Here is a 17,453-nt window from a genome sequence, read left to right on the forward strand (position 1 = left end):
TATGTCATAAACTGTCACATATTTGTTTTTGAATGAATCTGAGCCACTTTTATTAAGTGCAAACTGTGGGGGACAGCGGGGGTGTTGGGGGGGTGGTCCTGGGCTCCTGGCAGCTTCCTGTCTATGGCAAAACAACAGGACACTTTGCTCAGACATTCTGGAAACGTTGCTTAACAGACGGAAATCATGGTCTAGGTGTCACCGAAGCCACTGAGGCCACTTTGGAGGGAGTGTGGTCACCAGCTGAATGGTCAGGCCTCTCAGGATGGCTGGTCTCCTGCTCTCTGTCCATCCCCAGCCCGACCCGTGCCTGCCTCACCTGGACCCTTTGCCCTTGACTGACCTTGCCACAGACTTGGCCCCTGGCCCAGCTGGAGATTGTTCTTATCAAAGGGGCAGCGAGGGCTGTGCCCCTCCCTGGTTTCCCTGGTAACCAATGAGCCCACCTGACCCGAGTTCCCCCATAACTGGCAATAGCCCCTCCCCCTCCAGAGCCAAGCCTGCGGCCTTGTTCTGCCCGCCCTTTGCCATCTACCACGTACGGTGGAATGTCGCTCTAGGAGCTGGCTGCGGACCAGACGTGTAAGCTCCCCCATCCACTAAGCCACTGATGTCTCTGTGGCTGACTCCGGGCCTTCTTCGGTCTTAAAGCTGGACAAGCACAGGCCTCATAGGCCTGTAGGCAGCAGCCCAAGACATCTCTCCTTGGTGACAGGGGACCCTCAGGCTGTTCTTGCTTGTCCTACCTGCTGTGCCTTGCAGAGGGTCTCTGGCCCCGGAGAGGATCCCCAAGGGAGGAGACCCCAGGGAGGAGCTCTGCCCGTGGCCCTTGGTCCCGTCCTGGAGCCGTAGTTGAGCCTAGGGTCCCGGATTGATGCAGGCCGTGGGCTCAGTGGAAATGGTCACCTCAGGGCCTCTCAAAGGGGCGCCTTTTCCATTCCTGACTCAGACCCCAGGCCCAGGCAAGGGTCCACTCCTACTGGGGACGTTTCTTCTCTGTTGCACCTCATCTGGGTGACCTTTCTCAGGGCCCATGCCCTGTGCAGGACATCCCCCCCATTCGTACATCCTCTGGGGGTATCCACAGGGCCAAGGGTGAGGCGAAATTTCAGCATCGGCCGCCTCTCGGGGTCTGAGGGTGAGAGTCTGCTGACCAGTGGGGGCCTCTCCCACCTCATGCATCCTGGCCCTGCTGGTCCCGCCCCCAGGCCTCAGTGTTCAGGCTCCAGGAGGGTAGGTGGGGATGAGGCTGCAGACTGGCCACCCACTTACATGTAACACCACCAAATAGGGAGCATCGCCAGGTCGTCTGCGGGTCTCAGAGACTCCCGGTCTTGACCACGGCCTTGAGAAGCCCTCAAGTCCTCTCTGCCTGAAGTCGGGATTGTATCTGACCTGTTGTGCGAAGTGAACATCCTGCTTTTCCAAGTGAAAAACCACCCAACCCACTTTCCACCCATGAAGACCGCGGTGTGAGGACTTGGGAGCCTTGGGTGTTGCACTAGGATTCAGTCTGTTTAATTGTAAAACGGTAGGAGTTGGACCCAGTGCCTTTTCATCTCCTCTCCGTGGTATTTCATGTGTTAGGAGTCTGTTACTCTGGGAATAGTCCTGAAAGCAGCTCTCTTTTTTTCCCATAATATCCCATTTTATTGTATTTTTACTATTTGTGGGGTATGGTATAGTGTTCCTGTTCTTTTTTTTTTTTTTTTTGTCTTTTGTTGTTGTTGCTATCTCTTGGGCCACTTCCGCGGCATATGGAGGTTCCCAGGATAGGGGTTGAATCGGAGCTGTAGCCACCGGCCTACGCCAGAGCCACAGCAACGCGGGATCCGAGCCGCATCTGCAACCTACACCACAGCTCACGGCAACGCCAGATCGTTAACCCACTGAGCAAGGGCAGGGACCGAACCGCGACCTCATGGTTCCTAGTCGGATTCATTAACCACTGCGTCATGACGGGAACTCCGTGTTCCTGTTCTTATTAGTAGTACTGGTTATATGTGATTTCTTCTTTTGTCCTGAAAGCAGCTCTTTTGCCCCTTTCTTGTTTGCCTGTTTCTGTGTCCCTCGAAACATCAAAGAACCTAATGATAGCAATGAGATCACTAGGCAATTTAACTCCTGCCTTGGGCTGTCCTGAATGCACACCATGCCTTGCCTAACCTGTTGATTCTTTTTTTTTTTTTTTTTTTTTTTTCTTTTCTCTGCCACACTTGTGGCCTGTAGATGTTCCCTGGCCTGGGACTGAATCCAATCAGCAGCTGACACAGCTGTGGCAACGCTTGATCCTTAACAGGATGGCCACAGTAGGAACTCCTGCTTCTTTTCCTAGATTAAAAGACTGAAGAATTAAGCAGTTAAAGAATGACTAGCTCTCTATGCTCGGCAGCCCCCTTAGTAATCCTGTAGGCAGATCACACAGGCAACATAATGTGTGAAGCGTCAGCTAGTCTGCACTCAGTGGAGAATGATGCAGAACCCAACCCCCTGCCTCCATGACTGACTGATTCCCCTTTAAAAATGATCATGGCTTCAGAGTTCCCATTGTGGCTCAGTGGGTTAAGCACCCAGTGTTGTCTCTATGAGGATGTGGGTTCAACCCCTGGCCTCAAATAGTGGGTCCAGCATTGCCACAAGCTTCAGTGTAGGTTACAGATGCGGCTTGGATCTGGTGTTGCTGTGGCATAAGCCAGCAGCTGCAGCTCTGATTCGACCCCTAGCCTAGGAACCTCCATATGCTGCAGCTGTGGGAAAAAAAAAATCATGGCTGAACAGAATCTTCAGGTTGGTCTCAGGACATGAGTCTGCCTTCTCCCCAGATTGCTGTCTTGTCTGATTACAGCATCTCTCCTTTTTACTGACATTTGCTTCTCGATTATTGGCTTTTGAGCAGCAAGCCGCTGAACCTGAGTTTGGTAAGAACCCTGATGATAGAGCAGGATCTGCAGGCAAAGTGCACTACAGGCTGTGGCTGGGACCAGGGAGGACACAGGGGTCCTGGCCTTCCACCAGCACTTGCCCTGGCCAAGCTGGGTTCTTATTAGGACGTGAGGTCTCAGCAACAGAGACTGGAGCCGAGTGCTGGTGACGCCCTGGAGCCTGTTGGGAAAAGGTGTCAGGTTCGGGTCTCAAGTTAATGACATGCTAAGAGATTTACAAACACCAAGAGCTTCCTCCCTAGAGTCCAAGAGCTGGGGCGCTGGTGAGAAGGAGGATCCCAGCGACGCAGTCCCTGAGACTGAAATCAATCCAAACAACGTGTAGAAAACAGATGCTCGGAATTGCTAATCGTTCTTGCGACCCCTACCAAGATTTTTTTTTTTACATGTGGCCTAAATGTTCTCCTCACAGGCGCAGTGAAGGAATTACCGTTTATTCAGAGGCTGACATGCTGCTGATTGAGGTACAGAGAAGAGCAATCAAGGTTGGTTTTTTTTTTTTTTTTTTTCATGTAGCTTTTGACATGTACAAAGAAAATGATTTCAAGGGGTACACACTAGAAAGAAACAAACTGTAAATAGTTGCCAGTCAGCTACTCGGATTACTCGGAGTAATTACTCAAATACTCGGATTACTACAAGTATTTTGCCACTCTCACTCTTACCACTCCTCCCCCATAATCAGCATCTAAATGCAACAGGAATTATTCTTTTGTTCATGACTGTGTGGGTGGGGAAGCAAAAGGTCAGACTTCATGGCATCTCGTGTTCAGGGACCCTAGGACCTGGGCTTGGATAACCTGACAGCCCCAGACACCCTCCCTGACACAGGCAGGGAGGCAGCCTCACAGGAAATGAGCAGAAGCCTTCATCTCCCCTCCCCGCTCCCCAGAACTAGACTCAGGGGCCCTTCAATAGTGAGCTTTAATATGGGAGGTCAGAGAGCAAGGGGACAGGAACTTGGACATACGTGGACAGCAACCTGCAGGCCACTCCCTCGCTGAAGCATTCCTCTTTTGCTAGTGTGTTGAGAAAATGGCCTTTTCCTGGAGCCTTGAAGCCCCGGTGGGGTCTCCCAGGACACCTTACAATGTCAGTGTTCAGTGTGCTCAGGGAAGAACACTCAAGGCCAAGTCGGTAAAGCAGGAGAGATTTACGAAGCCATCGCAAGCAGATGGGCTGAGCTCAAGATGGTGCAGCTGGAGTTCCCGTTGTGGCGCAGCGGAAACGAACCCGAGTAGGAACCATGAGGTTGCGAGTTCGATCCCTGGCCTCACTCCAATGTATTAAGGATCCAGCACTGCCCTGAACTCTGGTGGAGGCAGGCAGCTATAGCTCAGATTAGACCCCTAGCCTGGGAACCTTCATATGCCGCAGATGCGGCCCTGAAAAAGCAACCAAAAAAAAAAAAAAAAACAAACAAAACAAAACAAAAAAACACTGTGAGGAGCTGCCAGGCTTATACAGAATTCAGGGAGTGAATCTACAGTGGGAGTTTATGGCGGGAACTTGTGGCAGGAACAATAAACAGAAGGAGGGGAAGGTTACACAACGCAGGGGAGGGCAGGTAACCTTGGAAGGTGGTTGATCTATGCAGGCAGTTGTCTTCTGCAGGCCATCGTTTCTCACTGATCAGCTCCAACAGCCACATTGGTCAGGGGTGGTGGGGGAGAAGTGTGGGGTTCTGTCACCATCCTCCTGGTGACTTATCAGTCAGTGATGACAGACCTGGGAATCTCAAGATCGCTGGTCATATAATGTGTTCAAATCGCCCTGGCGTCCCAGGGGGTGGCTGATGCTGATGGTCTATGCGAGGGCAAAGCCCAGCCCTGATGACCCCTGAGAGACATCCTTGGCCTGTTCCTAAGGACAGGCTTTCCTACCTCCCCCCGCCCTGACTCCGAGTAACAGTGCGTTCCTACATATAAGAATCCCTTCAGATCCATCAGCCAGTCTTCAGGCTGAGGGCCACACCTTTTTGAAGCATGAGTGTCTACTGGGTCACACTTTAAACCCAATTTTTGGGCCAAGCCTAAAATTCAGATAGAAGATTCTGGGCAAGATGCACACACACGTGGCAAGATGTATACACGTGTGGCGATGTGGCCTGTGTCTGCTCCATCCTTTCCTATGTCCAATACGAGCCAACTGACCTATTCAGATCCTTCAGTTGCTCCAGAGGACACCGTAGTTCAGAGGAATACACACAAACCAAAAAGGAAGTCAGAACAGCAAGAAGGAGCTCTTCCTCTTAAAAAAAAAAAAAAAAAAAGGCAGCTCTGCATCCTTGGCCTCGTAACTTTTTTAATTCTAATCATTTGTTTGCAAGTTTAATCTCTGTCCTTTCCCTGGATGTAGTACTGTTCTGGTTTATCATTTTGGTTGGGGGCGGGCACAGCTTCAGGGCCTTCCACCTGAACCTCCTTAGCACAGCTGTCCTTACTCCACAGCTGGGGCCCTGCCAGCTGGAGTGAGTGTACACCCTGGTAAGGGGTGCGCAGAGCCGGGCAAATGCCACAGACTGGGCCCACGACTCAGCAATCCCCTGCTGAGTGAAGCCCGGCCAGGCCCATGGGCTCTGTGTACCCCCACTGTGACTGCGGTGCTTTCAGGTTCCCTAGAATCAGCAACTGCTCAGATCCCAAATCCAAGAGACCCCCAAAGTTGGAAGACCCCCCTCTCTAGTGTACAGTGACTATAGCAAATGGCTCTATGTCCCTTTAGGAAAGATTAGGGAACTTAGTACCACCCCCAGAGACTCCCCAGTTCCTCTCCATTTAAGGCATCACGTTGGAAAGAGCAGGCGGCCACTGTACCCTCAGCCCCAGTGTCATCTCCCGGCTCCTCTGCAGCCGCACAGTCTCCTCTTTCTGAAGAGCAGTCCTTCCACGTAACCTGTGTGGAGTGCGGGTCCCTCTGCCTGGAACACGAACACTGCCTTCACCTCCAAGAATTCATGGTACCTTCTTAGTGAGGCATCCCCTGACCACCCTATCTAAACCCCTAACCCACCCAACACGCCCTGGCTTCCTTCCAGGCTTAGTTGTTCTGCACAGCACTTAGCACCACCTTCAATTTTACCATATTTAGTAACCGACTCTGTCACCTATCTCCCCTACTAGAATGGATGCCCCAAATGAGGACAGGGCTCAGATCATTTGTGTTGTTGACAGCTGGGTCACCAGTACCTAGAGACGAGCCCAGCATCTAGCAGGTGCCTTTTAAATGTTTGCTAAATGAATGAGCGAATGGATGAGTGATGTGGGCTTATCCACTCCACCCCCAGCCTTTTCTCAATGCTTAATAAGTCTTGCTTCCTGTTAGAGTCACCCCACCACCCCAACCTGCCTTGAGGATTTCTCTTAGGTCCTGTAGGCCAAGCAATGTAATTTGAAATATGAATGTTTCACATGGGTTTGATTTTTGTTTTGTCCTGAGCTGGGAGGATCTCCAAAGAATCTAATTTTTCATAGTGATCAAAAGCTGAATGACTTCTTAAATATCCTATTGAAATCACTTTGTTAGAAACTGGCTTGGGAGTTCCCATCATGGCTCAGTAGAAGCAAACAAACTGTACTAGTATCTGTGAGGATGTGGGTTTGTTCCCTGGCCTCGCTTAGTGGGTTAAGGATCCGGCGTTGCCATGAACTCTGGTGTAGGTCATAGACATGGCTTGGATCCCACGTGGCTGTGGCTGTAGTGTAAGCTGGCAGCTGCAGCTCTGATTCAGCCCCTGGACTGGGAACTTCCATATGCTGCAGGTATGGCTCTAAAAAGCAAAAAAGAAAGGAAGAAAGAAATTGGTTTAATGTTTTCACATCTATTTTCTGGGATGAAGTTGGTTTATAGATCTTCCTTTGTGTTATCCTCTACCTTTAACGGGATTTTTTTAAGTCTTTTTAAAAATTAAATTATACTTGATTTATAATGTGCCAATTTTTGCTATACAGCAAAGCAACCCAGGCATAGATATATTTTATTAGTTATCTTCCATCACGGTCTATCCCAAGAGACTGGATATAGTTCCCTGTGCTATGTAGTAGGATCTCATTGCTTATCCATTCTAAATGTAATAGTTTGCATCTCCTAACCCCAAATGCCCACTCCATCCCGCTCCCTCCCCCCTCTCATCAACCACAAGCCTGTTCTTGATGGCTGTGAGTTTGTTTCTGTTTTGTAGACAGGCTCATTTGTGCCATATTTTAGATTCCACACATAAGCGATATCATATGGCATTTGTCTTTCTGATTTACTCCAGACTTAGTATGATAATCTCTGGTTGCACCCATGTTGCTGCACATGGCATTATTTTGTTCTTTTTATGGCTGAGTAGTATTCACTGTATACATATACCACATCTTCTTAATCCGTTCATCTGTTGATAGACATTTAGGTTGTTTCCATGTCTTGGCTATTGTGCATAGTGCTGCTATGAACATATGGGTACATGTATCTTTTCAAACTGTAGTTTTTAGATATATGCCTAGAAGTAGGATTTTTGGATCATATGGTAGTTCTATTTTTAGTTTTCTAAGGAACCTCCCTACTTTTCTCCACAGTAGTTGTACTGATTTACATTCCCAACAGTGTAGGAGGGTTCCCTTTTCTCCACACCCTCTTCAGCATTTGTTATTTGTAGACTTATTAATGACAGCCATTCTGACCGGTGTGAGGTGGTACCTCATTGTCATCTTGATTCGCATTTCTCTAATAGTGATGTTGGACATTTTTTCATGTGCTTACTGGCCATCCATATGTCTTCTTTGGAGAAATGTCTATTTAGGTCTTCTGCCGTTTTTTGATTGGGTTCTTTGATTTTTTAGTTGTTTATATATTTTGGAGATTAGGCCCCTGTCAGCTGCATCATTTGCAACTGTTTTCTCCCATTCTATAAGTTGTCTTTTTTTTTTTTTTTTTTTTTTTTTTTTTTTTTTTTTGTCTTTTTGTCTTTTGTCTTTTGTTGTTGTTGTTGTTGCTATCTCTTGGGCCGCTTCCGCGGCATATGGAGGTTCCCAGGATAGGGGTTGAATCAGAGCTGTAGCCACCGGCCTACGCCAGAGCCACAGCAACGCGGGATCTGAGCCGCGTCTGCAACCTACACCACAGCTCACGGCAACGCCGGATCCTTAACCCACTGAGCAAGGGCAGGGACCGAACCCTCGACCTCATGGTTCCTAGTCGGATTCGTTAACCACTGCACCACGACGGGAACTCCGTCTTTTTGTTTATAAAAGTTTCCTTTGCTATGCAAAACTTGTAAGTTTGATTAGGTCCCATTTTTTAATTTTTGTTTTTATTTCTATTGCTTTTGGGAGACTGACCTAAGAAAACATTGGCACGGTGTATGTCAGAGAAGTTTTCCCTATGTTCTCTTCTAGGAATTTTATGGTATCTTGCCTTATGTTTAAATCTTTAAGCTTTTTTGTGTTTATTTTTGTGCATGGTGTGAGGGTGTGTTTAGTCTGATTGATTTACATGCAGCTGTTCAGTTTTGCCAGCACCACTTGCTTAAGAGACTTTTTCTCATTTTATATTCTTGCCTCCTTTGTCAAAGATTAATTGATTGTTAGGTGTCTGGGTTTATTTCTGGGCTCTCTGTTTTGTTCCACTTCTCCGTATGTCTGTTTTTGTAGCAGTACCACACTGTCTTGATTAGTGTAGCTTTGTAAAATTTCTGAGGTCTGGCAATTATACCTCCTGCTTGGTTTTTGTTCCTCAGGATTGCTTTGGGAATTCTGGGTCTTTTATGGTTCCATATAAATTTTTATGTTTTGTTTTGTTGTCTTTTTAGGGCCGCACCCATGGCATATGGAGGTTCCCAGGCTAAGGGTCTAATCAGATTTACAGCTGCCAGCCTACACCACAGCCACAGTAACACGGGATCCGAGGCCCATCTTCGACCTACACCACAGCTCATGGCAATGCCAGATCCTTTATCCACTGAGCGAGGCCAGGGATCAAACCTGCAACTTCATGGTTCCTAGTGAGATTTGTTTCTGCTGCACCACGATGGGAACTCCCATATACATTTTTGGATTATTTGTTCTAGTTCTGTGAAAAATGTCATGGGTGATTTGATAGGGATTGCATTAAATCTGTATATTGCTTTGGGTAGTATGGCAATTTTAACAATATTATTTCTTCCAATCTAGGTGTGTGGGATAGCTTTCTGTTTCTTTGAATCCTCTTTAATTTCATTTATTAATGTTTTATAGTTTTCAACATATATGTCTTTCACCTTCTAGGCCAGGTTTATTCCTAGGTACTTAATTTTGAGGGGTGCGATTTATTTTTTTTTTATTTTTATGATTTTATTTTTTTCCATTAGTTGATTTACAGTGTTCTGTCAATTTCTACTGTACAGCAAAGCGACCCAGTCATAGATATATACATACATTCTTTTTCTCACATTATCCTCCATCATGTTCTATCGCAAGTGACTAGATATAGTTCCCTATGCTATACAGCAGGATCTCATTGGTTATCCACCCCAAATGCAAGAGTTTGCGTCTATTAACCCCAGACTCCCAGTCCATCCCACTCCTTCCTCCTCCCCCTTGGCAACCACAAGTCTGTTTTCCAAATCCGTGAGTTTCTTTTCTGTGGAAGGTTTCATTTGTGTCATTTATTAGATTCCAGATATAAGTGATATCATGTGGTATTTGGCTTTCTCTTTCTGACTTACTTCACTTAATACGACAGTTTCTAGTTCCATCTGTGTTGCTGCAATGGGGTGCAATTTTAAAAGGTTTTCTAAAAAATATTCCTTTTCTAATGTTTGTTAGTATACAGAAAGGAAACCATTTTCTGAATGTTAATCTTGTATTCTGCAGCTTTGCTGAATTTGTTTATCAGTTCAAGTAGCTTTTGTGTGGAGTTCTTAGGGTTTTCTATGTATGGTATCGTATCTGCATATAGGGAAAAATTTACCTCTTCTTTTCCAATCTGGGTACTTTTTTTTTTTTTTTTGTCTGATTGCTTTAGCCAGGATATCCAATATTACGTTGAATAGAAGTGGTGAGAGTGGGCATCCTTATCTTGTTCCAGATTTTCAGCTTTTCTTGTTGAGTATTATATTGGCTATAGGTTTGTCATAAATGGCTTTTATTATGTTGAGATGTGTTCCCTCTATACCCACTTTGGTAAGAGTTCTTATCATGGATGGATGTTGGATTTTGTCAAATGCTTTTTCTGCATCTATTGAGACTATCACGTGGTTTCTGACTTTATTTCCGTTAACGTGGTGTATTACATTGATTTGTGTATGTTGAATCATCCTCATGAACTTGAATGAATCCCACTTGGTGTGTATATCATCTTTTTTATGTGTTGTTGGATTCAGTTGGCTAAAATTTTGTTTAGAATTCTTGCATCTATATTCATCAAAGATTGGCCTATAATTTTCTTTTTTTGGTAGTATCTTTGTCTGGTTTTAGTATTAGGGTGATGGTGGCTTCATAGATAGTCTCTGCGAGTGTTCCTTCTTCTTCAATCTTTTGAAGAAGTTTTAGAATGCTGGGTATTAAGTTCTCCTTTGTATGTTTGGTGGAATTTGCCTGTGAAGTCATCTGGTCCTGGACTTTGGTTTGTAGGGAGTGTTTTCATTACACATTCACTTTCATTTCTAGTAATCAGTCTGTTCAAATGGTCTGTTTCTTCTTGATTTAGTTTTGGTGGGCTGTATGTTTCTAGAAAGTTATCCATTTCTTCTAGGTTGTCAAATTTGTTGGCATATAATTTTTCATAGTATTCTTTTTTTTTTTTTTTGCATTGCTGCAGAATCAATTGATATTTCTCTTTTTTTATTTCTTATTTTTTTTTTATTTGGGTCCTCTTTCTCTTCTTCTTGCTGAGTCTGGCCAGAGGTTTGTCAACTTTGTTTACTCTTCCAAAGAATCAGCTCTTGGCTTTATTGATTTTTTCTATTTTTAATCTCTATTGTATTGATTTCCTCTCTGATCTTTATGATTTCCTTCCTTCTGCTGGCTTAAGGTTTTTGCTTGCTTGTTTGTTTGTTTTTAGGGCCTCACCCATGGCATATGGAAGTTCCCAGGCTAGGGGTCAAATTGGAGCTGTAGACACAGCCCAACGCCAGCCACAGCAACACCACATCTGAACCACGTCAGCAGCTTACACCATGGCAATGCTGGATCCTTAACCCACTGAGCGAGGGCTGGGATCAAACCCCCAACCTCATGGTTCCTGGTCGGATTCATTTCCGCTGCACCACGGAGGGAACTCCCTGACTTAAGGTTTTGTTTCTTTTTTTTTCTGATTCTTTCAGGTGGTAGGTTAGGTTGTTGATGTTAGATTTTTCTTCCTTATTGAGGAGGGCCTGTACCACTATAAACTTCCCTCTAGAACTGCTTTTGCAGTATTCCACAGACTTTGTGTGGTCTTGTTTTCATTGTCATTTGAGTATTTTTTAATTTCCTTGTTGATGCATTGTGGTTTTTAGTAGCATGTTGTTTAGTCTCCATATAGTCAGTTTTTTCTCATTTCTTTTCCTGTGGTTAATTTCTAGTTTCATGCCATTGTAGTCAGAGAAGTTCCTTGGAATAGCATCTATACTCGAATTTGTTGAGGTTAGTTTTGTGCCCAGTGTGTGGTCTGTCCTAGAGAATGCTCCATGTGCACTTGAAAAGAATATATATTCTGGGTTTTTTTGGATGTGACATCCTGAAAATTTTGGGTTAGGGATCAAGCATTGCCAGGAGCTGTGGTGTAGCTCACAGGTGTGGCTCAGATCCTGCATTGCTGCGGCTGTGGTGAAGGTCAGCAGCTGTAGATCTGATTCGACCCCTAGCCTGGGAGCTTCCATATGTTGTGGGTGTGGTCCTATAAATAAAAAAAAATCAATTAAGTCTGTTCGATTGTGCCATTTAGGATCTCAGTTGCCTTGCTGATTTTCTGTCTAGAGGATCTGTGCATTGATGTGAGTGGGGTGTTAAAGTCTCTTACTATTGTTATATTCCCATCAATTTCTCCTTTTATATCTGTTAGTGTTTGTTTTGTGTTTTTGGATTCTCCTATATTGGAGCATATATATTGATCAGTGTAATATCCTCTTCTTGAAGATCCTTCAAGATCTGTTATTATTAATGTTATGTGTCCTTTGCCCTAAGGTATGCCTTTTGTAGGCAGCACATTGTAGCCTCTTGTTGTTGTTTTTGTCTTTTTAGGGCCACACCCACAGCACATGGAGGTTCCCAGGCTAGGGGTTGAATCAGAGCTGTAGCCACTGGCCTACACCACAGCCACAGCCACGCAGGATCCGAGCAACATCTTCGACCTACACCACAGCTCATGGCAATGCCAGATCCTTAACCCACTGAGCAAGGCCCGGAATCAAACCTGCATCCTCATCGTTGCTAACTGGGTTCGTTAACCACTGAGCCACGACAGGAACTCCCATAGGCTCTTGTTTTTTTATCCAGTCTTCCACTCTGTGTCTTTTGATTGGAGCATTCAGTCCATTGACATTTAAGGTAATTATTGATAAATATGTATTTATTGCCACTCTAAACCTTGTTTTCCATTTGATTCTATGTTTCTCCTTTGTTTCTTTTTTTGGTTAGATGATTTCCTTTTATTTTATGCTTGTGTCCTCTTCTTTTTGGTTTTTGTAAATGTATTGTTTGGTTTTGATTTGTGGTTGCCCTGTTTTTCAAGTGTGTTAACTCCTTGCTGTATCTGCTTGCTTTAGACTGATAGTTATATAAGTTCAAACACATTATTAAAAAAAAAATACTAGATTTTCTTACTCTCCTTCCCCACATTTTATGATTTTGATGTCCTTTTTTACAACTTCATGTTTATCCTTTTACCGTTCCTTGTGTCTGTCATTGCTTTCACAAGTAGATTTTTTTTTCCTTTTTTTATCTCTATATTGGCTTAAGTGATTACTTTCCATTTGTGGTTTCCTCCATCCTATATCTTCTTTCCTATTTAGAGAAGATCTTTCAATATTTCTTTTAGAATAGGTTTAGTATTGCTGCATTGTTTTAGTTTTTGTTTGAGAAATTCTTTATTTTTCCTTCTATCTTATCTTACTTGATTTTGTCTTTTGGCCTTTCTAGGGCCACACCCGTGGCACATGGAGGTTCCCAGGCTAGGGGGTCTAATTGGAGCTGTTGCTGCCGGCCTACACCACAGCCACAGCAACATGGGATCCAAGCCATGTCTGCAACCTACACCACAGCTCACAGCAACACCGGATCCTTAACCCACTGAGAGAGGCCAGGGATCGAACCGGAAACCTCATGGTTCCTAGTCGGATTCCTTTCTGCTGCGCCACCATGGGAACTCTTCCTTCTATTTTAAATGATAATCTTTCTGGATAGAATATTCTAGCTGCAAATTTTTCCCTTTTAGAACTTTGAATATATCTTGCCACTCTCTTCTGGCCTGTAGCGTTTCTGTAGAGAAATCAGCTCATAGCCTTATGGGGTTTCCCTTATAATTAACTCTTTGTTTTTCTCTTGCTGCCTTTAAAATCCTCTTCATTGTCTTTAACTTTTGCCATTTTTATTACGATATGCCTTGGTGTAGGTCTATTTGAGTTCAACTTGTTTGGGGCCTTCTTTGCTTCCTGTATCAGGATAGCTGCTTTCCTCTTTAGATTTGGAAAGCCGTAATTTCTTCAAACATATTTTCAATCCCCTTTTCTTTTTCTTCTCCTTCTGGAATCCCTTTTATGCATAGATTGGCATGTTTTATCTTATCCCATAGATCTCTTATATTGCTTTCATGTTTTTACATTTGGTTGTCTGCTATCCAGATTATGTGATTTCCATTATTTTAATTTTCCAAGTCAATTATTTGTTCCTCTGCATTATTCATTCTGCTGTTCAAAGCCTTTAACTCAGCTTTCGTCTCTGCAAATGAATTTTCTAATTTTTCTTGGCTCTTGTTTATAGTTTCTAGTTCCCTTCAAAAGTAACCTGTGTTACTGTTGATATCCATTCTCAATTCCTTCAGTAGTTTCATTACCTCCTTTTTGAACTCGGTGTTTGTTAGACTGCAGAGGCCTGTTTCCTTGTTTGCTCCTTCAGGGGAATTCTCCTGTTCTTTTAACTGGGAATGGTTCCTGCGCTTCCTCATTTTGCTTATATTTTTCTTATTCTTTGAGTTTAGGGAAAGTAATTTTCTACTGTAGTCTTGGAAGGCTATTTATATGCAGGAGCATCCCTGGGCAGCTTTTGAGGGAGCATTACTTTTTGGCATGGGCTACTTTTGGTTTAGATGCTTGCTGTCTCTTTGCTCATTGTGTGCAAGCTGTTATCCCCTTGAATAGGGTGTGTGCAGGATATGGCCTGTACATGCTTCCAGGGAGTGGGGACAATGGGCAGTGCCTGTAGGTGGTGCCTGGTCAGTGGCAGTGACACTCAGGGAGGGGGTAGTGGTGCCTAGAGCTTTTGGAAAGGGCAAAGGCAGGGCCTGTGTCTTTCTAGGGAGGTGAGGGCAATGGGCAGTGCTCCGTTGCAGGGCCCTCCATGGCGGTAGCAACCCCTGAGGTAATTGGGGCTGCAGGCAGTGCCTGTTCATGGGACTGTTAGTGGTGGTTGGCTGTGCCCACCTCTGGAGTCTGAGATGGCTGTGGAAGTTTGCACCAGCCCCCATAGCCCATGTAGGAGGTGTTCTACTGACTGAGAGCTTGCAGGTGTGCAGGGTAAGAAGTTCCCATGGCGAGCCCACCCCTCCTCCTTTCACCCTCCCCAGCAATGGCATCTTGCCTCTCTGGCAGGCCCAGGCCTCCTGTGGCACTCTCTCAGCTGTGGCACAATGCTTCCTGGTCCTCTTCCTCCAAAGCCTGAGTCTCAGCACCCAGCTCCCAACCTGTCTCAGGCTGTGGTGTCCTGGGTGGTGGTACTGATGGTCCATGTGGCTCCCTCTGCTTTGCCCTCCTCAGTCTGGCTGCTGTGCTTTTCTCTGAGGCCTTGAGGATGATCAGTTAGGTGACCTCCCAGGCTGTGAATTCCTTGCCTCTTTCTCTGCTCCTTTTCTGGAATGCTGGTCCCATCCTGACTCCACTGTTGTCTTTCTTCTTTTTTCCCTTTTGTTCTACCCAGCTGTCGAGGGTTTCTTGCCCTTTTTAGAGGTTTGACGTCTTCTGCCAGCATCCAGTAGATGCTCCATTGAAATCATTCTACATGTAGATCTTTGGGGTTTTTTTTAAGTATTTGTAGGAGAAGATATGCACTATGCCTTAATCCTCTGCCATCTTGATCCCAGACTCTGTAATTTTTTTATATGCAGTGTTACTTCCTAAAAGTCATATAATAAAAGAACTTGTCTGGTCTTTGTCCTGAGTTCTTGATGGAGATTCTAAACCCTTAGAAACTCCCAAGTGATGTCTGAATCTTTGTTATTCATGATGAGCCATCATACTATACCTAAGTTTATGCTAAGGAGGTGACTCAGGTGAGGCTGGTCAGGCTGGAAAGACCAACCATGTGATTAGAAGGTTACATCTTTGAGCCACAAGATATCAGCCAGCCTATCCTCCTGACCTCCAGGTAGGGAAGGGGGAATGGGAACTGAGTTCAATCATGTGAGCAATGATTTAATCAGTCGTGCTATGTCATGAAACTCCAATAAAAAAATCTGAATCCTGAGGCTTGAGTGAGCCTCCTGGCTCATGTGCCAGGATGGTGGTGCATCTTAATTCCACAGGAAAGGGTGCCAAAGCTCTGGGTTGGCACCTCACCATGTGTCTCTTCACTGACTGGTCTTGATTTGTATCCTTTAGAATAAAACTGTAATAATAAGTATAGATAGCACTTGCCTGAGTTCTGTGAGTCATTCTAGCGAATTATTGAAACCGAGAGGGTTGTAAAAGCATTCTTGGATTTGTAGCCAGTTGATTATAAGTACAGGTGGTTTAGCAACCCCCAAACTTACCACTGGCACAAGGGCAGTCTTGTTGGGGATCATGCCCTAGACCTGTGGAGAGGCTGCTAACTGAATGGTTAGCACCAGAACTGCACTGTAGCACCAAAGTCAATATATCTTTAATGTTTTATTTTTTAACAGTGTGTAATTCAATCTCTTTGCTCTAGTCATTTGATATTCCTTCCAGATCTTAAGATATAATTCAGAACAATTAGGTGATTAATTCTCTGCAGTTATCTAAATGAGTTATGGTTTCAACTTCTGTCTCGCTCTTTTTTTTTTTTTTTTTTCTTTTTAGGGCCACAGGTGTGGCACATGGAAGTTCCCAGGCTAAGGGTCAAATCGGAGCTATAGCTGTTAGCTTCCACCATAGCTCACAGCAACGCCAGATCCCCAACCCACTGAGCAAGGCCAGGGATTGAACCCACATCCTCATGGATACTAGTCAGATTCGTTTTCACTGTGCCTCAATGAGAATGCTGTCTCTGTCACTTTTTAACACTGTGTATATATGTGCTGATTTGATGGTGAAGGGTAGGCATGAAGTTCCTGGATATGAAGTTAATCTATAAAGTTGCTAATACAATAGAAAATGACTGAGGTTCTCTTCTGTGACCAAAGAGAAACATTCCTGGAGAGTAGATGAATACACTTTTCTACTAGGTTGCTGTTATTTCTCATGCGTTATGCAGTGCTTCAGTGAAAGAATGCTCATATAGTTAGTACTTGGTTGGAGTGAGAGGCAGAAAGCTGGGTGGACTTGGGCAGCAATCCCCATTTCTATTTTGTAGGAAAAGTCCTTCTTAAATGAAAATATGGTCACAGTGGAAACGTAACAGATATGTGGCAAACATGCCTGAAATCATCTTGGGAAAAAGTGCTACAGAGGTGGGCACTGAATAGGGCAAAGGGACCTTTCTGATTAGTCATTATTTTTTGAATGGTCCTTTCCCACCTCTTAGTCCAGGGGATTATATGTGAAATGCTATGAGGGCCCAAGAGCCTGGATCATAGTCTCTGACAATTAGAGGAACTTCACAAAGGCCAGTTTCTGGGGGCATAGAAATGTATTCAAGAAAAAAAAAATTAAAAATATGGGGGGAAAATACACTTGTTTTACTCTGAAGTGTTGAAGATGGAGAACTTCAGCAGAGAACTAGAATCCATAAAAAAGAATTTAATTATTCAGTTATTTTAGGACAAATAAAGTATAACACTTAAAAGAATCTTAAAAGAATGGGAAGATACAAAAAAGAGCCTTAGAGATGTGGGATGCAATAAATGGTCAAAAACTTGTGTAATTCAGAAGAGGAGAGAGAATAGAGGAAAAAAATGCTAGTGAAGAGATAATAGCAGAATTTTCCATAACTGATGAAAGTATCAACTTAATATTCAAAGAGCTCTGTGAACCCCAAGCACGATAAATACAAAGGCAACCACACCAGGATACATTACAAATTGCTGAAAAAAATAAAAAGAGAAAATCATAAAAAAGTTCCCGTCATGGCGCAGTGGTTAACGAATCCGACTAGGAACCATGAGGTTGCGGGTTTGGTCCCTGTGCTTGCTCAGTGGGTTAACAATCCGGCGTTGCCATGAGCTGTGGTGTAGGTTGCA

General features: G+C 44.4%; 1 long non-coding RNA gene across 3 annotated transcripts in view; it reads left to right on the top strand.

Moving 5' to 3' along the window:
- The window catches only part of LOC110255700, a 29,639-nt gene continuing 12,656 nt past the window's right edge, over positions 471 to 17,453 (top strand). For 2 of the 3 annotated variants that reach the window (XR_002336380.1, XR_002336382.1), the window contains exons 1-3: positions 471 to 582; positions 1,292 to 1,531; positions 3,355 to 3,427. This is a non-coding gene — a long non-coding RNA (uncharacterized LOC110255700). The remainder of the gene's footprint in view (positions 583 to 1,291; positions 1,532 to 3,354; positions 3,428 to 17,453) is intronic. The other variant, XR_002336381.1, reaches the window with a different exon arrangement.

Source organism: Sus scrofa, chromosome 10, assembly GCF_000003025.6.
Source record: "Sus scrofa isolate TJ Tabasco breed Duroc chromosome 10, Sscrofa11.1, whole genome shotgun sequence".
Taxonomy (NCBI): Eukaryota; Metazoa; Chordata; class Mammalia; order Artiodactyla; family Suidae; genus Sus; species Sus scrofa.